This window comes from Arachis stenosperma, chromosome 5 (genome assembly GCF_014773155.1).
Source record: "Arachis stenosperma cultivar V10309 chromosome 5, arast.V10309.gnm1.PFL2, whole genome shotgun sequence".
Classification (NCBI taxonomy): domain Eukaryota; kingdom Viridiplantae; phylum Streptophyta; class Magnoliopsida; order Fabales; family Fabaceae; genus Arachis; species Arachis stenosperma.
Window position 1 is genome coordinate 105,374,117 of NC_080381.1, and position 8,207 is coordinate 105,382,323.

Here is an 8,207-nt window from a genome sequence, read left to right on the forward strand (position 1 = left end):
CTCCTCTTGGGTTACACTTGGCTGTTGTTCCTTCTGACCCCATTGCTTGTCAACCAGAGGGATTCTCAGGTGTGTTATTTGTGCTTTCGTTCTTGTTTCTTCCACCAGTACTTTATTGTGATCCTCCCTTGATTCCTTGTTTTCTTGATCTACTTCTTGTGAGGGTTTGAAGACATTAAAGGTGAGTTATTCATCATGTATCTTCAATATTAGCTCTCCTCACTCCACATCTATAAGCGCCCTGGCTGTGGCTAAGAATGGTCTCCCCAAGATGATGGAATGGATGTGATTCTCTTCCATCTCTAAGATAACAAAGTTTGTGGGAAGAAAGTAGTTCCCAACCTTCACTAACACATTTTCAACCACTCCTATTACCTGTTTTTGAGTTTTGTCAGCCATTTTGATGATTACGTCCGTGGGTGTTAGCTCATTGATTTGAAGTTTTTTCACGAGGGATACAAGCATTAAGTTGATGCTTGCTCCCAGATCACAGAGTCCCTTATCAATCATTGTTTCTCCTATGGCACAGGGGATGTGAAAACTCCATGTGTCCTTTTTTGTAGGTGGCTCTATTTGAATGAAAGCACTGCACTCCCTATTAATCACTATTGTTTGCCCGCCCTTTAGTGAACTCTTTTTGGTCAGCAGCTCCTTTATGTACTTGATGTATGAGGGCATCTGCTGGAGAGCCTTAAATAACGGTATGTTTACATGAAGAGATGCAAACATATCGAGAAACCTTGAATACACTCTCCTTGCCACACCACCCTTGAGCCTTTGAGGAAAAGGTGCATATGGGTTCAGAGTCTTCTCCTTTTTTAGCTCCTTCCTGTGTGTGGGATTGGGTGCTTGATTTCTTTCTTCATGTTTTTCCTTTGGATTGTCTTGAAAGTGTTCTGTTTGTGCGTTTACTCCTTCCACACTCCTCTCATCACTTATAGTGATCATCTTGCATTCTTCCCATCTTACTTTATTTGTTTCTCCTCTTGGGTTCTTCTTTGTGTCACTTGGGAAACTGTTGAGATAGATATCCCACTTGGGACTCCAGCCTCTTGATAGTGTCTCCCTGGTTTTTTATATTGCCTCGCACTTCATCCTTGAACACTCTATTATCTTGGACTTCCTTACATATGCCTTCAAGTAGAGTCTCAATTTTGGAGAGTCTATCTTCGGTTGGTGATGGTGGGTTGAGGTTAGGAGGTTGAGGGTGGTCATGTTGGTTTTGACATGGATGTTGAGATGGGTGGTTAGATGGGTGTTGATATGATCTCTGTCAGGGATGTTGGTGAGTTGCATTGTTGTTGGGATTGTGGTTATGGCGTCTCTGGTCTTGGCCTTGGTCCTGTTGATTTCCCCACCCAAAATTAGGGTGGTTCCTTCAACCAGAATTATAAGTTTTGGAGTATGGATCATGGGTCTGTCTGGGTGAGTTTCCAACATAGTTGGCTTGTTCCCAGTCACCTTCTTATCCTGTATTCACTCCTGCTTGAGCTGGTGATGAAATGGTGATTGCTGCAACTTGGTTCTCTTCTATCTTCTTGGTAAGATCGGCTAATTGCTTGGTGATCCTCTTATTTTGAGCCAACAGTGCATCCATATGGTTCAGCTCCATCACTCCTCGAGTGTTGCTCCTTTCAGAAGCATAGAAGTAGTCATTTTTAGCTACAGTCTCAATGACATCTATGGCTTCTTCAATGGTTTTCTTCTTGTTTAGAGAACCCCCTGATGAATGGTCTGTGATGAGCGGATAATTTGTACGCTTTTTGGCATTGTTTTTAGTATGTTTTTAGTATATTTGGTTTAGTTTTTAGTATATTTTTATTAGTTTTTAGTTAAAATTCACTTTTCTGGACTTTACTATGAGTTTGTGTGTTTTTCTGTGATTTCAGGTATTTTCTGGCTGAAATTGAGGGACCTGAGCAAAAATCTGATTCAGAGACTGAAAAGGACTGCAGATGCTGTTGGATTCTGACCTCCCTGCACTCGAAGTGGATTTTCTGGAGCTACAGATACCCAATCGGCGCGCTCTCAACGGCGTTGGAAAGTAGACATCCTGGGCTTTCCAGCCATATATGATAGTCCATACTTTGCCCAAGATTTGATGGCCCAAACCGGCGTTCAAATTCACCCTCAGAAATTCCAGCGTTAATCGCCGGAACTGGCACCTAAATGGGAGTTAAACGCCCAAACTGGCATAAAAGCTGGCGTTTAACTCCAAGAAGAGTCTCTACACGAAATTGCTTCATTGCTCAGCCCAAGCACACACCAAGTGGGCCCGGAAGTGGATTTTTATGTCATTTACTCATCTCTGTACACCCTAGGCTACTAGTTTTCTATAAGTAGGACCTTTTACTATTGTAAGAATCATCTGGGTAGCTATCTTCATTTTATGCTATCTTAGATCATTGGGAGGCTGGCCATTCGGCCATGCCTAGACCTTGTTCTTATGTATTTTCAACGGTGGAGTTTCTACACACCATAGATTAAGGTGTGGAGCTCTGCTGTACCTCGAGTATTAATGCAATTACTATTGTTCTTCTATTCAATTCCGCTTGTTCTTTGTCCAAGATATCACTTGTTCTTCAACTTGATGAATGTGATGATCCGTGACACTCATCATCATTCTCACCTATGAACGTGTGACTGACAACCACCTCCGTTCTACCTTAGATTGGGTGAATATCTCTTGGATTCCTGATACACGATGCATGGTTGATCGCCTGACAACCGAGTGCTCACCTAATAAACGAGCCAGCCATTCCGTGAGATCAGAGTCTTCGTGGTATAGGCAAGAACTGATGGCGGCATTCAAGAGAATCCGGAAGGTCTAACCTTGTCTGTGGTATTCTGAGTAGGATTCAATGATTGAATGACTATGACGTGCTTCAAACTCCTGAAGGCGGGGCGTTAGTGACAGACGCAAAAGAATCACTGGATTCTATTCCGGCCTGATTGAGAACCGACAGATGGATAGCCGTGCCGTGACAGGGTGCGTTGAACATTTCCACTGAGAGGATGGGAGGTAGCCACTGACAACGGTGAAACCCTTGCATAAGCTTGCCATGGAAAGGAGTAAGAAGGATTGGATGAAGACAGTAGGAAAGCAGAGAGACGGAAGGGAAGGCATCTTCATACGCTTATCTGAAGTTCCTACCAATGAATTACATAAGTACCTCTATCTTTATCTTTATGTTTCATTCGTATATCACTATATCCATTTGAGTCTGCCTGACTAAGATTTACAAGGTGACCATAGCTTGCTTCATACCAACAATCTCCGTGGGATCGACCCTTACTCGCGTAAGGTTTATTACTTGGACGACCCAGTGCACTTGCTGGTTAGTTGTGCAAAGTTGTGTTTATGCCATGGTATTGAGCACCAAGTTTTTGGGGCCATTACTAGGGATTATTTGAGTTGTGAAAAGTAGTGATCACAATTTCGCACACCAAGTTTTTGGCGCCGTTGCCGGGGATTGTTTCGTGTATGGACAACGGACGGTTCATCTTGTTGCTTAGATTAGGTATTTTTCTTCAGAGTTCTTAAGAAGGAATTCTAGTCTTTCATGATGATCTGTTGAAGTCTGGCTGGCTGAGAAGCCATGTCTAATCTTATTGGACCGAGGTTTCAACTGATCATCACAAGAGCTTGTTGATCTCTATCAATCTTGCTATTGGAGCAATGATCTGCTAAGGCTTGGCTGGCCATTGGCCATGTCTAGTGTTTTGGACCGAAGCTTTCTTTGAAAGCTTGGCTGGCTGTGAAGCCATGTCTAATTCCTGGACCGGAGTCTTAGACTAGCATTGCAATGATTCCTGGAATCCAAATTAAGAATTCTGAAACTTTTATTTTCTATTTTCATATAATTTTCGAAAAAAAAATTTTTCAAAATCAAAAAAACCAAAAAGATTTTATGTTTCTTGTTTGAGTCTAGTGTCTAATTTTAAGTTTGGTGTCTTGCATGTATTGTTTATTTGATCTTGGTTCTATTTTCAAGTCAATAGTACAGGGAACTGAAGATTCAGAACATGCAGCAGAGGAATTACACAGAAAAAGCTGGGCGTTCAAAACGCCTAGTGAAGAAGGACAGACTGGCGTTTAAACGCCAGCCAGGGTGCCTGGTTGGGCGTTTAACGCCCAAAAAGGTAGTGCATTGGGCGTTAAACGCCAGAATGTGCACCATTCTGGGCGTTTAACGCCAGGATGGCACAAGGGGGAGGATTTTGTTTTCAAATCAATTTTTTTCAAGTTTTCAAAGTTTTTCAAAATCAAATCTTTTTCAAATCATATCTTTTCAATCAAATGTTTTCAAAATCAATTTCTTTCCTTTTTCAAAGATACTTGCTATCAATTAATGATTTGATTCAACATTTCAAGTATGTTGCCTTTTCTGTTGAGAAAGGTTTAATGTTTGAATCATATCTTTTCTTGATAGCCAAGTTATTAATTTTTAAAATCAAATCTTTTTAAAATGTTTTTCAAATCATATCTTCTCAATCATTTTTTAAAACCAATCATATCTTCTTAACCTCATCTTTTTCAAAATAGATTTCAATCAAATCTTTTTAACTTCTAACTTCAAAATCTTTTTCAAAACTCACTTGATTCTTTTTTCACTTTGAGTTTTCGAAAATTATCAATCAATTTTTCAAATTGATTTTAAAAACTTCTTAATTAATTTTCAAAAATTCTCTTCCTCTCTTCTCACATCCTTCTATTTATGGAGTACCACTCCTTCTCAATGCACAATTCGAACTCTATCTGATTAAGTTCGAATTCTTCTACCTCTTTCTTCTATTTTTCTGTTCTTTTGATACCTCAAGGAATCTCTATACTGTGACATAGAGGATTCCACATTTTCTTGTTCTCTTCTCTTTCATATGAGCAGGAGTAGAGACAAAGGCATTCTTGTTGAAGCTGACCCAGAACCTGAAAGGACCTTGAAGCGAAAGCTAAGAGAAGCTAAGGCACAATTCTCTATAGAGGACCTAACAGAAATCTTCAAAGAAGAAGAAGACATGGCAGCCGAAAACAACAACAATACAAACAATGCAAGGAAGGTGCTGGGTGACTTTACTGCACCTACTCCCGACTTCTATGGGAGAAGCATCTCTATCCCTGCCATTGGAGCAAACAACTTTGAGCTTAAGCCTCAATTAGTTTCTCTAATGCAACAGAATTGCAAGTTCCATGGACTTCCATTGGAAGATCCTCATCAATTTTTAGCTGAATTCTTGCAAATCTGTGACACTGTCAAGACTAATGGGGTTGACCCTGAGGTCTACAGACTTATGCTATTCCCTTTTGCTGTAAGAGACAGAGCTAGGACATGGTTGGATTCACAACCTAAAGAAAGCCTGGACTCATGGGAAAAGCTAGTCAATGCCTTCTTGGCAAAGTTCTTTCCACCTCAAAAATTGAGTAAACTTAGAGTGGAAGTCCAAACCTTCAGACAGAAGGATGGAGAATCCCTCTATGAAGCTTGGGAAAGATACAAACAATTGATCAGAAAATGTCCTTCTGACATGCTTTCTGAATGGAGCATCATAGGTATTTTCTATGATGGTCTCTCTGAACTATCCAAGATGTCTTTGGATAGCTCTGCTGGAGGATCTCTTCATTTGAAGAAGACCCCTACAGAAGCTCAAGAGCTGATTGAAATGGTTGCAAATAACCAATTCATGTACACTTCTGAAAGGAATCCTGTGAACAATGGGACAAATCAGAAGAAAGGAGTTCTTGAGATTGATGCTCTGAATGCCATTCTGGCTCAGAACAAGATATTGACTCAACAAGTCAATTTGATCTCTCAAAGTCTGTCTGGAATGCAAAATGCACCAAGCAGTAGTAAGGATGCTTCATCTGAAGAAGAAGCCTATGATCCTGAGAACCCTTCAATGGAAGAGGTGAATTACCTAGGAGAACCCTATGGAAACACCTATAATTCTTCATGGAGAAATCACCCAAATTTCTCATGGAAGAATCAAGAAAGACCTCAACAAGGTTTTAACAACAATAATGGTGGAAGAAACAGGTTTAGCAATGGCAAGTCTTTTCCATCATCTTCTCAGCAACATACAGAGAATTCTAAGCAGAACCCCTCTGACTTAGCAACTATGGTCTCTGATCTAATCAAAACCACTCAAAGTTTCATGACTGAAACAAGGTCCTCTATTAGGAATTTGGAGGCACAAGTGGGACAGCTGAGCAAGAAAGTTACTGAACTCCCTCCTAGTACTCTCCCAAGCAATACAGAAGAAAATCCAAAAGGAGAGTGCAAGGCCATCAACATGGCCGAATTTGGAGAGGAAGGAGAGGAAGTGAACGCCACTGAGGAAGACCTCAATGGGCGTGCACTGACCTCCAATGAGTTCCCCAATGAGGAACCATGGGAATCTAAAGCTCAAAATGAGACCATAGAGATTCCATTGGACTTACTTCTGCCTTTCATGAGCTCTGATGAGTATTCTTCCTCTGAAGAGGATGAGTATGTCACTGAAGAGCAAGTTGCTAAATACCTTGGAGCAATCATGAAACTAAATGACAAGTTATTTGGAAATGAGACTTGGGAGAATGAACCTCCTTTGCTCACCAAAGAACTGGATGACTTGTCTAGGCAGAAATTACCTCAAAAGAGACAAGATCCTGGGAAGTTTTCAAAACCTTGTACCATAGGCACCATGACCTTCAAGAAGGCTCTGTGTGACTTAGGGTCAAGTGTAAACCTCATGTCTCTCTCTGTAATGGAGAAGCTAGGGATCTTTGAGGTACAAGCTGCAAGAATCTCACTAGAGATGGCAGACAACTCAAGAAAACAAGCTCATGGACTTGTAGAGGATGTTTTGGTGAAGATTGAAAACCATTACATCCCTGCTGATTTCATAGTCCTAGAGACTGGGAAGTGCATGGATGAAACCATCATCCTTGGCAGACCCTTCCTAGCCACAGCAAAGGCTGTGATTGATGTTGATAGAGGCGAACTGATCATTCAAGTGAATGAAGAATCCTTTGTGTTTAAGGCTCAAGGATATCCCTCTGTCACCATGGAGTGAAAGCATGAAGAGCTTCTCTCAAATCAGAGTCAAACAGAGCCCCCACAGTCAAACTCTAAGTTTGGTGTTGGGAGGCCACAACCAAACTCTAAGTTTGGTGTTGAACCCCCACATTCAAACTCTAAGTTTGGTGTTGGGAGGTTCCAACATTGCTCTGAGAAAATGTGAGGCTCCATGAGAGCCCTCTGTCAAGCTACTGACATTAAAGAAGCGCTTGTTGGGAGGCAACCCAATGCTATATTTTATCTATTTTCTTTTGTTATTTTATGTTTTTTTTTGTAGGTTGATGATCATGAGAAGTCACAAAATCAATTGAAAAAGCAAAAACAGAATGAAAAACAGGAAGAAAAACAGCACACCCTGGAGGAAGAACTTACTGGCGTTTAAACGCCAGTAAGAGTAGCAGTTGGGCGTTTAACGCCCAGTCTGGCACCATTCTGGGCGTTTAACGCCAGAAAGGGGCACCAGACTGGCGTTAAACGCCAGAAAAGGGCAAGAACCTGGCGTTAAATGCCAGAAATGGGCACCAGCCCGGTGTTTAACGCCAGAATTGGCTCAAAACGTGATTTTGCATGCCATTTGGTGCAGGGATGACTTTTCCTTGACACCTCAGGATCTGTGGACCCCACAGGACCCCCACCAACCCCACCACTCTCTCTCTTCTTCCCCATTCACCAATCATCTCAATACCTCTCCCCCAAAAACCCTTCACCTATCAAATCCCTTCTTTCTCTTCACCACTCACATCCATCCTTCATAAAACCCCACCTACCTCACCATTCAAATTCAAACCACTTTCCCTCCCAAACCCACCCATACATGACCGAACCATGAGACCCCCCTCCCCTATATATACCCTTCTTCACCCTTCATTTTCACACAACCTAAACACCACTTCTCCTCCTCTTTGGCCGAACACAAAAGTCATTGCCTTCTTCCTCATTTCTTCTTCTTCTACTCTCTTCTTTCTTCTTTTGCTCGAGGACGAGCAAACCTTTTAAGTTTGGTGTGGTAAAAGCGTTGCTTTTTCGTTTTTCCATAACCATTTATGGCATCCAAGGCCGGAGAAACCTCTAGAAAGAGGAAAGGGAAGGCAAAAGCTTCTACCTCCGAGTCATGGGAGATGGAGAGATTCATCTCAAGGGTGCATCAAGACC

General features: G+C 41.6%; 1 non-coding gene across 1 annotated transcript; it reads right to left on the reverse strand.

Annotated features, from left to right (window-relative positions):
* Positions 1 to 5,421: 5,421 nt before the first annotated feature.
* On the reverse strand, positions 5,422 to 5,529 carry LOC130932256 (small nucleolar RNA R71). The gene has a single exon (XR_009067414.1). It is a non-coding gene; the product is annotated as a small nucleolar RNA R71 (small nucleolar RNA).
* Between the last annotated feature and the right edge of the window lie 2,678 nt (positions 5,530 to 8,207).